Below are 18,542 nucleotides of genomic sequence, written 5' to 3' on the forward strand. Positions count from 1 at the left end.
ATATATTTAAAAAAAGAACTTGTTTCAGTTATATTTGGTATAACCCATTAAATAAAAATAAGAAAGTTAATCCGACTGGCCACATATTTCTTTTTATTTATTATTATTTTTTTTTTTACTGCAGGGGCAAATAGTCTCCAATCCATCCTACTGACATTATTTGGGATCTAGAGGAAAGCCACACATACATATACAATTAAATCATTCTAGCACAGGTTTGAGCCAAGGACACTGCAGCTGTGAGGGAGCAACAGCGACGTTTGCATTGTTGCACAACATGCAGGCTTATTGCATGACATGCTTGTTTGCTTGGCATGAATCGTGCCTGACGCTTTTGGCTGGTGGCATTTTGTGCAAGCAGATGTAAAATTCAAAAATGCAGAATTTATGTAGAGGCTGTGTGCTGTGACAAACAATTCTTGCACACTCCAGCTGAATACTGCTGAGTGCATTAATTTTTGCAAACCTGCTCCACAATATTGCACACATCCCACATCCAACTAAACCCACATTTCTCACTTTATTAACGTCATCGATCATGTTTAAGTTTATTACAATTATCTTTGCCATACATATTGTCGGCTTCATTATCTCAAAGACAGACACAATGTCACAAACAACTGGCTGGTAGATTTTAACCCACATATGTGACCAGATGACATGAGAGCTGTCATGAATCCCAGTTAATACCTTTACACTTTATAATTGTCCAGGACATTAGGAGAGTTTTTTTTCCCTTCCATGTTGTGCTGGAGATAAGTAGTCCTGCCAGGATGCACTGTCACTTGGGTAAGTGTGAGTGATGACCATAGGAGCTGGCTTGTTCGAGCATCTCCTTCACCTCTGCCTATGTCCCCACTACTGAGTACTCGCATGGGAGAGAGATGGCCTCATTACACAACCTCAAAAAAAAGGATGCATGGGATACAGGTCTTCTAAGTAGAGGAATGCAGCTGTAATAACCAAAGGGACTATCATCAGTATTCATCTATGAGGTAGCTCTAATCAGGTATTTTAAACACTCGCTTCACACACTTGTGACTTTTTGCTCTAACATAATGCTTGGTATTTCTCTTCTTGGGCCAATGTGTCAGGTACTGAAAGGGATATTTGATAGCGCCTCGGACTGAATTCTCAGTGGACGTGACTCCCTTAACAAATTATGGTTAATTCAAAAAAAAAAAAAAAGAAGAGAGGAGCCCAAGGTTTAAATGAGGCAGAAAATGTAATGCATCTGCCCCAGCCTCCCGGACAGAAGTCCATTGGCTTTGATATTAATGTTGGGATTTATTTGGTCATTTTTGTATGCTGCGTTCCAGCCGAGTGATCACGATCGTGGCACTGTTCTATTACGTGAGCTAATACTCCAGCGGACACTTACCTGCTACACACACACACACACACACACAAACACACACACACACACACACACACACACACACACACACACACACACTCACACACACACACACTCACTCTATCTCATTTTCTTTAGAGTATACCAAGTAGTGTGATTCATCTGAGGCTCTGATTAGTCATTTTAAATCAGGACAACAGATCTAGGTGATAGATCATTTTGAGTGCATTATAGATTAGACACTTTGATTCGACATTTGCATTTTTCAATTAACAATTTGTCGAGTATACTCAAAGTTTATGGCAAAGGTAAAATTCAAGATAGTTTCTATTGTCATTCCTGTCATTATAATGTTAGGAATAAATATGCAGTAGTTGCCTCTAAAATCATGGTGCTACACATAAAATTTGAAACCGTGCCAGACAGGAGGATCAATAACACAATGACAGTCAGTACAAAGTCAATAAATACAGACAATAGGCTTTTATGTAAACATTAAGCATTATAAAGCCTAAAACTTTATGACACCACTCCCTCCAACCATCATCGGACCACACCAGGTGACTGATATGACAGTATAATAGTATATCAGGCATACCAATGTTGGTGGGATTTATTTTCTATTTTCTTCCCAAATTTTCTTGCTAATTGCTAATCTCTTGCTTAGACAATTCCCTCCAACCATTCAGATTTCCCCATTCATATGACCTCCACCAACCAGGGTAGGTTAATGCTATTAACTAATGAATATCCATTAAGCCAGTTAACTTTGTCTTTTTAAACTGGAGTTTCTTTACAGCGCAGGGTAAAGAACACCCGGAAAAACAAGGTTATCCACCTGCTTTGTGTGCATGAGCTTACAGATGGGTCAGCATCAGTGTGACAGACAGGGGACACAGTATGTCCCTCCAAATTTCTTGCTTTCTTGGATCCCAAACAAGATGATGTATGCATGCTGTTGTAATAGCCAGTCTTGAGTCATTGATTGGATTTCTAAACACACCTAAGTGTCACTACTTCATGGGGAATAGTCCACCCACCAAAACTGACCAACAACCAACAATATAGTGCTCATGAACTGACCAACGATGAAGGCAATGGCTCAATATGAGCCAGACGTTTGTATGTGATTGATCAGCAAGAATCATAAGATTGCCATCAAGTTCATTAAAAAGATTATGAAGAAGATAAAAGGGCACTTTGAATCTCCTTCGAAACTTTTTTTTACCTGGACTCACTTGTATTTATGACTCATCAGCAAAATTACTCCGAAATGGAAAAATAAAAAACTTGAGGTATCTGTGAGTTTAGAACTGTGCAAGAAATGTGAAGTGTAATATAACAGTTCTTTAAAAAAAAAAAAAAAAAAGCTTTTCACATATCAGCGTTAAAGCGTCCAGAGGACCCACTCATCACCGAAGATGTGCAGAATCATATAGGATGAGCTGACTTGGAAGAAGGGCCAGTCTGCAGATCTTGAATTCAGTGTCCACTAATGGGGCTCCAGGAGACAAAGGACATCCTGCTGGGGTTACAATTCCAAACACACTACAGCCAGGAAAAAGCAGCCATCCAAGGCTGAAGAAACAGACTGCTTCAATTACAGTAAGCCTCATGCACTGGATTCTCCCCTGACATGAGCTGGAGAGAGAACTGGGAAGTGATGGCTCGTTCCATAGCACCAGGGGCCAAACCATTCCCACACCAATCTGTGTACCATTTTAGTCCCAAAGACTCGTTTCCCAACCTCTCCGGTTGCTTTCAAATTCCAATCAGATCGGGAGGGTGTCCATACGTGCCTGTTCAGGTGATTGGCACGTTCATGAAATTTATAACAAAATCAATTCAGAGGCAGACCATTTTAATCTACGTGTGCATCAATCTGCGCAGCAATACATTTTTCTCTCATTTGCAGAATACTAGGAGTTGGGCTCGTTCCCGCCTTGTCCCTAGGCATCCATACACGTATCGGCTCCAAAAGGCACCTCTGCCTATTCTTTTTTAATTGGCAGAGTCGGACAAACAGTGTTAGGAGGCTTTGGCAGCAGGAGTCACTACATTAATTGCAGGCTGCAGTCAAGCGATTGACTAATTGATCACGGCCCTTACAGGGGTAGATAACTCATTGTGGCTGGTGTTGGAAAGAAGGAGGCTTGTCGCTGACGAGGCATCCATCTCTCCGTGGTGGGGGAAGAGGGCTCAGCGGACTTTTGCTGAACAGCAGGCCTGACGTGAGGGGAATCACATCATCAGCGCACCGTCCCCGGTCCTCCATTTTCACTCTAAATTTGGATTAGGAAGCCGGGTGTTGATAGGTTGCCACGGATGATACAGTGTCGATGTCGGTGATCCTCCGGACGCAGGCAAAGAGGTAGTGAGCGAGGCACAGATGAGCAAGAAAGATGTATGGCCATGCTTTAATGAAGGCAGAGAGGGACCTTCTGCCTCTGAGGAGATGTCTCTGTTGAACAGGCAGGGCAGTTATCATGGTCTCTACACACATATTTCGAAATGAACAGACTGGCGGCACTGACACAGGAGCACACTGCACAAGACATAAGAATCCTGTGCCTCCGTTAATGTCATAAATCAGCATGGAAAATAATTTTACTGTTGAATTTCATGTATTTTGTGTGAAAAGGCACATTCAAATGTTTGAAAACATTTATGAACATAAATAAATAACAATTTAGCTTCATAAATATCAGTTCCCAAAGCATATGCTGTCTCAACTCTCTCGCTAGAAGACTGCAGCATAGTTAACCCAAAAAACTATAAGTCAAAACTGATGCAACTGTTTCATTTTTACTACCTTGATTACACACTGAGGTTTTATGCACCAACACGTAAACTTTTGAGGTGTCTGTTTTAATTTCTGTTGGCTAGCAGAGTGGCATTGTGAAAAGTTTGTTGCCTTTATTTCAGAATTATTTGATTTGTCAGCACTGACAAATGGACTCATGTTTCTCATTGAGATGTGCTGACACGGAGACTTTAAAGAAGCTTGTCTGGGATATACAATACACAAAGCCGGATGGACAGAATCTGTTGATGTCATCCAGTGTGAATCTATCAAATATTTTTAAAAATTGTGTTTTTGTCTAAATCAAAGTACACTGTATTATCTGCTTTTAAAAATGAGCATCTTAATGTTTTAGTTTATTCGCCTGTTTCTCCTGCTGTTCTGTGTGTTTTATCATCTACAATAAATTTGTAAATGGTGAACAGGCCCTCTTGTTTGACTAGCTGCATTCAGGAGAAAAAAATACTTATAGTTCTCACATTTTATAATGTGTCAATTTAAAAACTGTGCGTAATTAACTATGCAATGTATGAAATTATAGGAAAATATTTAACTCTTCATGCATTGCAAAAATAATGATACATCGCAAAATACACAAACACACCCAACCAGGTTTAGGTCACTGAGCACATTTTCACTTTTCCATCTGAAGACGTTTGTGTTGAAAAAGTTCTGCTGAAGTTAATAATTTTATTTCACCAGCCAAGTAAGAGCAATTTGAATTTCACAGCTCTGTGGATTACATATGCATGCAAGCAGATGGCTCTAATAGGTGAGGTTTTTTGGGGCATTTTTTCAAAATACCAAGCCTACTGTATACGAATGGAGAATTCAAAACGATCCCTGACATTTTACAGGTTTGAGCAGAGGCAAATAAAAAAAGGTTTCCAGACAGATTTGTGAGGTCTGCTTGATTCGTGCAATGAAAGTAAAATGAACAGTACTTCTTAAACACGTAACCTAAAGTTATCAGTTTAAAATGAAAGCCTCTCTCTGTTCGAGTAAACAGTAATATCAACTAATCAACTGGCTAAACAATTGCACAGACTGATAGACCTCTGAAAGCAACTTTCCACTACAGTAGAATGTAGGACATAATTAAATGCCCGAGCTTAAGGTCTAGTGGAAGTATAAGAAGCTTATACAGCACTGCCGTCCTTCAGCCAGTTCAATTATATTCCTTCACCTTCATCTAGGACTTTCCCTCATCCCCCCATTGAGCATGAGCATAAGTCTTGTAACACAATGGAGCCCATAAGCCTCAGTGGAGAATTTTTTTTTCATCCAGAAAGCAAAAGATGATGTTTAATTACCTGCAGTGGATGTGAGAAGACCAGTCAAGTTCAAGAGTGGAGTAAATTGTGGTCAGAACATTGAAAAAGTGGGTAGAAGATCACAATTATCAAAACAACCTTGAGTCCCAATGTAAATGATACGTACAAACAATATTCATCATGCATTTAAAACCATTACAAAAAGGTCCAGACCTTCATTACATTTTTGATATAAAGGATGTTTTGGAAATCAGCATTTGTAGTTCCTAAGGTTACCACCTCTGCAGTTCTGTCACCCCAGACGCCACTGGGGAAAGATATTTAAGCTCGAACCAGAAGCCACGCTTATCGCATTACAGTGTTGACACTGTATTTGACCTTCAAGAGATGGATCAGTCATGTGACCAAGATCTTCTTTCAGGAATCTAAGAAGGTGTTTCAGTGTTTACCAAGTATAATTATGGCTACACACACACACACACACACACACACACACACACACACACACAATATCTCACATTAAATCCTTATTTTGCTCTTATACACTAACAACCTCCACTCTTCTGGGAAGATGTTACGCTAGATTTTGGGATTTGTTTCTGGAGATTTTTAGCACAAGGGTGTTAGTAAAGTCATGTACCAATTTAAAGAAAGGAGGCCTGGGGGTGCAGTCAGCATTTATCGTAAAGCATTTATTATCGTAAAGGTGTTTAATGGGGTTGAGGTCAGAGCTCTTAGGCAACTCATCAACTTCCACTGCAACCCATGCAATTATCTATTAATTATATCTTCATGGAGCTGGCTTTGTTCACAGGGGCATTGTGTCTTGCCATGCTGGAATAGGGTTGGATTTCCTAGTTCAAGTGAAGGGAAAACTTAAGCTTTACCTCCACAGCCATCTTCCCTCTCTCTCTCTCTCTCTCTCTTTATATATTATATAAAGACAGAGGGAATTTGGACATAGCAATGGGAATAATTTCGAGAAATGTGACCTGCAAGTGTTTTATCCTGTACATGCTTGAGTGTTCTGCCACAGAACATTCTCCTCACCTGTCCCTGATATGACCTGGCAGCTGTTGGTGGCACAATGCAGGGTGGGTCACAGGTGCCAGAGGAATTATCAGTCTCTTGCTTGCACTGCACACAAACATCCATCCTGCCCACACACGTACAGCCTGAAGACTAAGGCCGCATGCACCCTGGGCTTTATCTGCTTTTGCTGGAGAGAAGAATGCACGCCTCTTCTCGAGTAGAGGTGACTGCTGACCCAGTTGGAAAATGGGCAGGCATCCCAAGGTCACACGCCCACACATCTGAAAGGTTTTGTTTGTTCTTAAACTGCCACAAGCCATCTTTTTCTCAGCACATCCACCAGGTGCAGACTAGAAACTAGAGTTGTGCATGTGGGAGCTTAGGAAACTGCTGTCTGTGTTGGATTTATATAATAAACTATTGGAGCATGGTTACATTACTTCGGAATATCACTGATGCTGAAGTGAGGCATCAAGACGAGCCATATAATTACAAGCATACAGTCCTTGAAGTTTATCAGGCAGTAAACTTGACCCATTGCTTCTAGTCCATGCTTCAATCAGTGATCTGATTTCATACAGTTTGTCAAGGCTGTTTTTTTTTTTTTTTTTTTTTTACGAAAATACAATTTCTCTAGCTATTGTGTTAGGGTTTGTGTACTGTAGAAATAGTGACACCTTTGGCAATGAGCTAACTGCAACAAAACCTGCCTTCTGTATGCATTCCCTTATGTTCTGCTCAATTTATGATCATTCGCTCGGTAGAAATAAAATTCTGCATGCTCTTCTGCACATCCAGACAGTCCTGTGGATTCGCACTCACCACATGTAAATGGAGAAGAATTCAATACCAACTTGTATTTCAAAGACATTAGATACTATAAGGAAATGAAAATGCGTTTCTTTTGGATTAAATGTGCCGCCCAGTGAACACAGGGGTCCATGAGACTGCCCCGCCACTGCCCTCTTCTGGACACTGCCCACTCCTGCTTTTGCGCTAAACACAATTATTTTGTGTTCTTATTTATATTCAAACAGAAATTCTATATTTTAAACATATATTTTTTATCTTTTAAAAACAGTCAATAATAGAAATTATTTAACTTTTTAATTATTCGTGTTTACCTGTCTGTACCAAGCAAATGTATTTATTTTTTTAAATCTGTCTCATAAATGTTTTTTATAATGCTAATGACAGATACCCCTTATAACAAAGTGCTTTTGTTGACTTTGCCACTATGGCACAGTCATTAATGCACAGTTAAAGATGTTGGCTCTTCCGATCTTCAACTGTCCAATCTGGGTATGTCTATGCCCATGATATCCTCAGATTCATAGCTGAATAAAATAGAACCTAATATGGTTTTCAGCCACTGCAGCCCGTTCACCTTAAGGTTTAATGTGTTGTGTGTTTTGAGTTAAGTTTTTCTGCTCACTACGGTTGTACTGTATAAAGTTACCTTATCTCTCCTGGCAGCTCAAATCACTGGCCTTTCTTGTCTTATCTCTCATTAGCAACAAGTTTCATCCAGAGGTTTGACACTGTTTTGTTTTTGTCACACCACCCAACAGACACAGACTGTTTTGTGTGAAAATCTCAAAAGATCAACAGTTTCTGAAATGCTCAAACCAGCCTGTCGAGCGCCAACAACCATGCAACAGTTAAAGTCAAAGAGATCACACTTTTTTTTCCACAATTTAATGTCTGATGCCAAAATGAATCAAAGCTCTTGAGGCTTGTGTGGGCAGAAATATCTTTTGTATTGTGGTGCTGCCACAAAATTGTTGAATGGGACAAATGAATAATTGTGCAGGTGTAAATCTGTTCCTAATAATGTATTTAATTTAGCATTTCTATACTTTAAAAAGAACAGGAAGTATATCGATTTGCTAATCATTTTTCTGATTGTGGCACAAAACATATATATATATAAATTCTGGCATAATTACAATTACCTGATTGCCTGATTGTGCTGCATATCATGTCATATTGAAAAGGTACTATCATGTATAAATATCCATTCAACCCACACAATATGGACTGATGTGCAGCAAAATCGAGCTGACTTGATCTTCTTTAGAATGTGTAGCAAAAATCTGAGGATCAGACCCCATCTGAAGGTTGTTAAATGCATGGTTAGCTGCCAAGAACATTTGACATCACACTGTCACTCACCTCTAACTTCAAAAGCTAGCTCTGACCCCTTCCCAGTCTCTTGGGATATCCCTCCCTGTTGTACTTCATATCCATAGATCCCTCTTGTCTTCTCTTTAACAGTTTCAGCGGGTCTCGTTCACTGTCAGTTGTTCCCTTGTGAAACCTGAGTCATCAGAAAGAAAACTCTGCTTTCATCTTCCCCTTCAAATCTCCAATAAAACGTGGGACTGCTAGCTTATTAATGGAGCTGAATTGCTGGGAAGAAAAATAGAGGGTTGCTGGCACCTAAATAATGTTGGTTAATAGCTACGGACTTGGCATATTTATCAGATGAATGAAATCAAATTAGAGGTCTTACAAGTAAGATCCGTTTGTGATCTCGTCAAATAAGTCTCATGGTTGTCATGTAAAATATGCAAACCTGCAAACGTTCACCTATTGAGTCTGCAAAGCTGATATTAGCTGATGAACAACAGCATGGTTTGACAGTTTTTATGAGCTGGAATATATTTTACAGTGCATTCATCCTATCAATTAACTTACTAGCAGGATATTTTTTGATGGGAGAAGAACTGTATTTCAAATTTTTGTACACTCACAAATGAATAGTGTAGTGTAAATTTGTACATATAATAACAGATGTATTAATGAATAAATCTTTTCACATACTATGGTTTAAAATTACACTGTTCAAGGTATAATGGCTAATTATAGCTAATATCTTAAATCAAAGATTTCCACAATGCAATAATGAAGGTTGTAATGCATAATATATATATATATATATATATATATATATATATATATATATATATATATATATATATATATATATATATATATATATATATATATATATATATACTGTATATCCTGATTTAGTCCACCATTTTCTGTTGTTATAAGCTCCACTATTCTGGGAAAGCTTTCCACTAGATTGTGGAGTGTGGCTGTGAGGAATGTGATCATTTAGCTTCAAGATCATTAGTGAGGGCAGATACTGGTTTTGGGTAAGGAGGCTCCAGTCCCAGTTCATCCAAAATGTCCCAAATGTGTTCAATGGAATTGAGGTGCACAGGTGCATTGTCATGTTGAAACATGTTTTGGCATCTTAGTTCCAGTTTCTGGAAATTGTAATGCTACAGAATGCAGGAACATTTAAACAATCGGAATTGGTCACAACAGATAGATAATGGCTGACAAATTGGTGGGATGGTCAGGTGTCCACAAACCTTTCATGATATAGTGTATTTATATAGGGGGATTGGTCACTCAGTAGTTAAGGCAATGGGATACTGATCAGAAGGTTGGGGTTTCAAGCCCCAGTATCGCCAAGCTGCCACTCTTGGGCCCTTGAGCAAGGCCCTTAACCCTCTGTGCTCCAAAGGTGCTGTATCATGGCTGACCCTGCACTCTGACCCCAACCTCTGAACAAGCTGGAGGCAGAGAAAATATGAAGAATATGCGAAGAAAATAATTTTACTGTGCTGTAATGTATATATAGAAATAGAGGCTATTATTTTCTATTTGAAGATTGGTGAAATGGCCAGCATCTGAAAATCACTGGCTGCTAGTGCTGGGCCCTTGAGAAAGGCTCCTAAACATCAATTGCTCAGCTGTATAAATGGGATAAATGTAAATCCATGTCGCTCTGGATAAGGGCATCTGCCAAATGCCATTTATGTAGATGTAAAATACAGACTAGCTAAGGATTAGGAAGGTAATCAAACCCTCTAAGAATTGCCTAGCCAGCTAGCAATTGTGGCTTTGATTTGTTTGTAATATCTAAGCGAATTTTCATGCACAACACTAGAATGAACATTAGACACGATTTATCGGTGAAAAAGATTTACTCATTATCTTGATGTCATCAATGGCATCAGACATGGCATTTAATTTTGCCAGTACTGAGACAGTGAAGCCTGCTTTACATGGTCTACAGTACGAAAGTGAAATCAAGAGGCAGTTAAAATATAATTGATCTGGCACCTTGTACCTGGTTAGTGAACCTGATCATTAAATGTTTGGGTATTTGATGAAGTTTTTTGAAAATTTTGAAGTTTTTAATCCATTGGGGCACAGGAAGAGGTTTTGTCCCCTAAGTTTACCCCGAAACAGCTGTTTTGACTCTAATTAAAGAACTGTAGCAGGTGCCACCTGAGCCCAAGCGGCACAGGGACACACCTGGCTGAATTAATTTGATCCAAAGTGGTTAAGACAGCAGTGCCATCACTGTGGTACAGTGTGCAGATTCTTTTCTTGCATGAGGCCAGCTAAAGCATCTGTTTAAGCACAGTTGCTAAACTGTCCTGTGCAATTTTAAAGTGGCATGGCCTGCTCGTTGCTTTCACCCCAGGGTATTTGTCATTGACTGCTCTGACAGTGAGCCACAAAGAGCATGATTACATTAAAATACACTAAAGGTAGACCTGGAGTGGTTGGTCTTAGAAAGAAAAGCACCCTTATTCAAGTTTGCTGTGCTCATTTGAATAGCCATACTTGGTTCACACAGCGTTGAACTTTAAGATAATCATTTGTTACATTCTCAAAGAGTTGCCCCATGTCCATTAAGGATAGCCATAGAACCCAGCAACCCTTAACCTTTAATAGCTTTTATGCATGCATAAATTGCCTTGTGGACACGCTGGGACACTGCAGTGGTCATTATTTACACTGACAAGCTGCAGCTGGGGAGGAATGCAGGAGAGCGAGGACGAATGCGAACAAAGTGGGACAAGTTCCATCAGATAGCCTTCACTGCCTGCTTCATTAGACTTTATTAAAAGCCTATCAGTGCAGTCCATAACTACTGTACATTGACAGTAATGATTAGGTTGTCAATTCCAATACGTGATGAAGGGATAAGTGAGACCTCGGCCTTGTGTTTTCACACTGACAATGAAATGTTAACACCTGCCAGGTATGAACGCTGGGTTCGTCTAGAAGGCACCATGAGAAAGCTGTGCATTCTAGCTCTATGGTGCTTTTTTTCCCTTCACAATGCTTTAATTTCATGAGTCAACAAGCTATGACTGGCAGGTTGTGTAAAACTAAACAGTGATTAATTGGATTCTGGCTACAATGTTGTTGGTACTCCGCATATCCTTTCAGTTTAGAGCACCTAGAGCATAATGGAGGTGATTGGTTTCAGTGCCCCAGACCCTTGGGAGGGTGTTGTTAACGGTCATGCTCCAGCAGTGCCTTCCTGCCCTGGCACTGGTGCTGGCAGTTAATGCCTCTAATACCGCCACCTCTGCTCAACTCAAGTCACCCCCGGTGTTTCAGCTGGGATTAACCTTAAGTGATTTCTGCCACAAAGATCATCTCCTGCTGTGACAACAAGCTCAGGACACAGTTCATTTCACAGCCCAGGAGAGAAAGCTTTGGAATGCACTAGTGAGAATAATCAGAAGGGTGAAATTTACTGATGCTGTCCTCTACAGGAAGTACTAGGTATTACAGTTTGGGCTAGTGGGGAAAGCTATATGAACGGATGAAATTGCCACATAACAAACATTACAAGTCAATTGCCAAGTAATTGAACGATAAACTCTAAGTGTATGTGAACCAACAGAGTATGTGAAAGCATTAGTTTTAAGGCTAAGGTGTCTAAAAAAATCATTCATCCAAATCTATCAAAACCACAGAAAATTCTTAAAAATAACTGCACCTAAAGTGCTGCTGGAACTTTATCAGTACCTTATATACAAGGACTGTTGAATCAAATGTTTAAGTGGTCTTGCGCAAACAATATATTTTCATAGTACATCAAAACTGCTGACACAAATTTAGCAGGACTGTCAACCGAAGGTTGCTTTCAAGCCTAAAAAAGCATGACAGGTGATTGCACAGATGGAGCATTAAATGATTCTGTCAGTAATTAAATACACCATAACTGCTCACCCTGACCATGTGTCACCTTTAAATGCATGTTCTTTCATTACAGCACTTCTGTCATAATTACAGTCATCTACACCAGTGTTGATAAGGCAAGGAAAAAAGAAAGTTCTTTTTTAGTTTTTATTTTTATTAAATCTTTTAAGGCTTTGAGTGGCAGGTGCTAACGAGCCCAGTGGCCTATCAGGAGCCTGGCCTCGACCATGCACTGTATGATGAGCCTGAAAAAGGTCAGCCGATCACACTGACAAGCCTTCTGGAAGTCAGCCAGCAGGTGATGTCAACACTGATAGCCCGGAGAGATACGGCATTGCTGAGCCTCTGACCTTCAGCATATCAACCACTCCATCCCTCCCCATGCCCAAACCACTCCCCACAGCATGAGCCGCATTTAAATAAAACATTTGCTCCTCCACAGAGCAGGCGTTTCTATTACCGAACAGTGGCTAAGCAAACACATTGATAAGGTGCCAGTATAGTACAAGTTTCCAACAGCATGGCCTGCATATACAGTTGAGAGCAAGCACTCCTACCACAGCTCACCAGGGCTCAGTAAAAAAATCCAGACTCAGGACTCTGTGTATCCTTTGTGAGACAATCTAAAACTCTATAAGTCATAATGGGCATGAAAACTGCCTATGAAAACTGAAAGTGTTTTTCTGGAGGTTATTTGGTGATAAACCATGATATTCTAATCAATTTTTCATTACTGAGAGGGAACCCTGGTATTACTGACCACACTAGAACTCTGTTTGATTCTTATTAACTGTCAATCACATTGATAACATATGCCACAATGTCATGAGCAATCAATAGACCTTAGTTCTGACTAGAAAGATATCTGGAGATGACTTTTTAGAACTATGACACTACTTTAACTACTCCTGGTGTGGATCTATATAAGCCTTCTATACTGTATACGGAAAAGATCCCAGCAATAACTATCTCGATTTACCCAAGGTAGCCTGATTGATTTGATTCCAGTAGCCAATTGTCTAGACAGCACTTAAAAGTCTTGCTAAGTTATAAATATTTAAGATTTAAAGAGACTGAATGATGATTTGGGTAAAATTATAATGTATAATTATATACTTAAATTGCAAATAATTACTTTGCATCTTTCATCTTGTGATCATCTTTATTATTTGATACTTTTGTACATATAAAGGAGTGTAATATACATTCATTCATTCATTCATTTTCTCCCGCTTGTCCGTAATTCGGGTCGCGGGGGCAGCAGTCTCAGCAGGCCCCCGCCTTCGACTGCTGCCCAACCCTCACAGCACCGTCCCTTACGGTCCCTCCTGCAGGTGGTGAGCCCACAGGAAGCGTAATAAACATTTTGTAGCAATTTTGTACTTTCACTTTTGCCACTCAGGTAAAATTTTAAAAACTGTATCTACTTTTATGTAAATATAATTTTCTCAGTATTTTGTTTACCCCTGGAAAAGACCAGGTGTAAATGAAGTCTATGCACTACTCAGGTTTGGAAAGCTGAAAGCTGGATCTGGAGTTAAACTGGGACTGAAGTTGTTACTGGTGGTAAGGGTGAAATTCAATGTTTAAGAAAAAAGAAAGAATAATCTGAAAACTATTAGAGAGCATTGTGTTAAAGCTTTGTGACAGGAAGAGTTGTTGCAGTAATAAACCAACAAGTGAATGTGTACTGCTGAGGACTAAGTAGCAAAGAAACATAGTGCTTTGGTAACAATCTAGTAGGATGTAACTGAGAGCAAATACATGTGTTCTAAACAGACATAGATATAAACAGGAGGAACACTATGAATAACTTTTTATTTTAAACTCTGGTAGACTAATTTGAATAGTCAAATGGCATTTCAAGAGAGCTTATATTTACTGTAAATAGACTGGGACAAATTTGCGTGTATCACTGTATTTGTCTTTCTTCACCATTTACAGTTGCACTTCCTAGTTTCAATCCATTACTGTAGAAATGTACATCATCAGCGAACACAACAAATTATATATTTTTTTGTGAATATAACGACTCAATATATGACTCAAATGGATCAAACTACTGTATGTAAGCTTTTCAGATCAAAAGGAATGAAAGTCAGCTTCACCTTAAGCACCTTTAACAGAACTATACAAATCATTGTGAGCTAGCATCTTCAGCATCTATTTCTGTTAGAAAAGCACAGAGAACATTTTGCCATATTCTGTCCAAAATGTCACATACTCAATATTAATTTCCTTTTTATAGATATTCCTTAATTAGAACACTTGGCAGAATGTTCTCAGAGCATCTGACTGAGAGTGAAGGATGAAAAAAGTCAAATATTAAGAATTGACAATGATAGTTTATATTGTGCATGCATTAATCTTTAGTGACTTATTTAGTCAGGATTTGTGGTTGGGTTATTAGGCATATTAGGTATATAATTGTTATCATTTCTACCTCTAGTTTTTTTTATTATCTAGTTTTTCCAGTTAAACTAAATAAATTAATGAAATGAAAAACAAAAGAAAAAAGAAATCAATTGGTCTAGGCCAAGTTCATTTCCAGCTTAAATCTGGACACACACACACACACACACACACACACCAAAATCCACCATAATGCACACATCCGGCAATGTAAACCGTCCATGCGGAAACACAGCAAAAGTTCCATTTGGTGTCCTGATGATTTATGTCATTTAAAACACCATAGTTACTGTAAAACATTTACAAGAATATTTTGTCTTCATGCTCTATGTTTAGTTTGGTTTCACTAATAATAAACATACATTTGCATAAAGCATCCATATTTGTCTATGCTAATGCTATTTAGAGTATTAAAAACTTGAAAAGTTTTAATTTAAAGTATTTTAGAATAAAATTTCTATTTAGAATGAATAAAAATGTGTGATTAAGTTGCGATCATGCGATTACTTTATTGGCAGTCATAATATATTTTATATACTATATTAATATTTTACTAATATATTAATATTTTATATATATACAGTATATATATATATATATATATATATATATATATATATATATATATATATATATATATATATATATATATTAGGGATGGGGGAATTAACGCGTTAATCTTTGCGATTAATTTTAGATGTTTAACGCGTTAAAAAAAAAAATAACGCAATTGACGCAGCACTTTTTTTTTTTTCTTTTTTTTTTTGCTCGTTTCCATGACTTCCTATTGCTTATTGTGAATGTGCCGAACAGTCACCCTGTCATGATGGAGATGAACAAAGATGGAGTTTTAGGAGGAATGTTTACATTTAAAAAGTTGCCTGATGGCCTGTTTGATAAAACAAAGATGGTGTGTACGATTTGCAAAGCTGAATTCAGATATTATAGAAGCAATTCGTCTTTAATCTACCATTTAAAAGCAAAGCACCCAGGTGCTAGCAACATAACTAGCGAGGCTACAGGAGCGCCTCGCCAATCCACGTTACTAGAGTGCTACAGTAATCGTGGCAGGCCATTGACCAAACCTGTAACTGATAAATTAACCGATGCTTTAGCTAAATGGATAGCTAGAAACTGCCGCCCAGTTAGCACTGTGGAAGACGAGGGACTGAGAGAAATCATGCAAATTGCATCGGGAGACACGTCTTACAATCTACCCTCGAGAAGAACGATTATGTCGAGAATACACAGTTTGTATGACAGCGAGAGGGCGCGAAGGATGGACATATTAGAGAAAGCAAAATATGTCGCTCTCACAGGAGATCACTGGACATCGGTGAGCAATGACAACTACTTGGGTGTCACAGCGCACTTCATAGATGAAGAGTGGCGATTGCGTTCGTTTGCCCTTACTGTGAGTCAGACCACAGAGCGCCACTTTGCAGAGGCATGCGCTGAACATTTTTTGGATGCGCATGCGCACAGCTACTCTGTGGTTCTGTGGAGAGTCTGTTTACAGTTCAAATGTCATTAAAATGTTATGTCATTAAAAACTTTGTGTTGTTTAATTTAATTAGGTGATTCTACATGTAAATTTTGATGATAACAAGCTTGGGGGAAAACACAATTAATTGCAATTAATTACAGAAAATTTGCAATTAATTAGTTAATTTTTTTTAATCGATTCCCAGCCCTAATATATATATATATATATATATATATATATATATATATATATATATATATATATATATATATATATTAATAGGTACAGATACAAACACAGAGCAGGCTATTTTATTACACCCCTACAGTACAGCTCTCAGCATGACACTTGTTTTGGCTCAGTTTTAGATTATTTCAGCAATAAACAGAATTCTACATCATAGTGTTATGACTGACAATATTATACTTACAATATAAATTTTAATCATTAACTTTTGTTTTGATCTTATATTATGTGATATTATATTGTGTTGAAAGAACCAGAAAAAACGGTTCTGACAAAATGTTTTATTAAAGCAGAAAAGCAATAAATTGTATTACCCATCACCCCCTGCATGTCACATGAGTGTCACATGTCAGTAATCACCCTCACCTGTGCCTCGTTAAGTCTTATTAAGCATATAATTTATTTCTGCTCTCTGAACGTCTCTTGGTCAATGTTTTTTGGTGTTTCACGTGGTCCACTACCTTGCTATTACTGTGTTTATATTCATGGTTCCTGTTTCTCTGTTTTTTTCCCCACTTGTTTAAACAAATATGAACTTTCATTAGCCACCTCTGTTCATTATGTGGGATACAAACAAATAAATTAGGAAGAATTTATCTTCATTATAATGGGAACTTGTTCGAAATTGCATATGAACCATGTCGAACAATTGCTATAAAAAGGATAATGGCATGTGCTAGTAGCAAATCTTTCATGCATTATGTTAAAGCTTGGGGAAAGCAAGGTGAGAACACATACTGTGCAACATCACCTAAAGCCAAGGCTGTCTATCTCATGCACAGTCAAAGTCATAGAGGGTAACGAAGTGCTGTGGAGTCAGCACTTACAACTGCCCTGTGACGTTGCACATGTTTGGAGCGGTTCATTTGTCAGAAACAGACATACATGTAATGGAGAATTAAATTCTCTCTTCTGTGTGTCAGGTGTCTGAGCCATAATACTCAAACACAACAGCATTTGCCATGACACTGGTGGTGTAGATGCTTCTGTCTCCAAGGTCTAAAGTGCAAACCCTGAGCATGAGACATACAGACAGGTGATAGGCCCACCTAGGCCTATTCAAAGCACATTTCTGCTTCCTTTTAAGATATTATTGTTGTAATAAGAGTCAAGTCAAGTAAAAAAGCATCTCTGAAACTGGAGAAAGAAGTGAATGGGATCACTTCTAAGTTTAGGGGACTATAAAAAAAGATCAGACTATTTAAACAGTTTAATTGCAGTGCTGTTTGTTAAATCTTACATGCTTTTTGCTGATTGCTTGTTATACAATTGCATATGCACTTTTTATGCTTCAAGGTTTTTTGGCTTATCTTATCCATTTAATTAATCTTTCTTGTATTTAACTGATGTGCACATCAAACATGTTTTTAACTGACAGCTAATCTGATCAATGCCTTGCTTTATGTGTATTTTTTAATCAACTTTTCAGTTTTTAATTGTATGGTTCATCTATTTCAAAAGTCAAAAATTGTTACATAACTGCTTTGTGCAACTTTTGACAAATACTACTGCATTCAAAAGTGAGCGGAAAACCGAGAGCGAGAGAAAGAGAGAGATAAAGTTTATACAAGGCAATACATAATAAGAATATGTGACCAACTAGGACAGTTCTGCAGTGCATAATGATAAAGATCCTTCTCCCAGTATTTCTTCTTCCTTTCTTTGGCTTATAGGATGATGAATGAATGAATGAATGAATGAATGAATGAAAGAAAGAAAGAAAGAAAGAAAGAAAGAAAGAAAGAAAGAAAGAAAGAAACTGCATCATTACTTGCAAGTGAGTACCAAACAAGGCTAAGCAGGCCTAGTTGGTTTAATTATATGTTTACTCAAAGCCAACATCAAATTGATTTATCATTTAAATTAAAAGTGCATCACTAACTTTGAAAATGTAAATATTTA

At 38.2% G+C, this 18,542-nt stretch overlaps 1 protein-coding gene across 1 annotated transcript in view; it reads left to right on the top strand.

Annotated features, from left to right (window-relative positions):
* Nucleotides 1–18,542, top strand: part of kdm8 (lysine (K)-specific demethylase 8) — a 174,681-nt gene that overhangs the window by 152,068 nt on the left and 4,071 nt on the right. The gene's annotated exons all lie outside the window — the stretch shown is intronic.

This window comes from Silurus aristotelis (genome assembly GCF_946808225.1).
Source record: "Silurus aristotelis genome assembly, chromosome: 21".
Taxonomy (NCBI): domain Eukaryota; kingdom Metazoa; phylum Chordata; class Actinopteri; order Siluriformes; family Siluridae; genus Silurus; species Silurus aristotelis.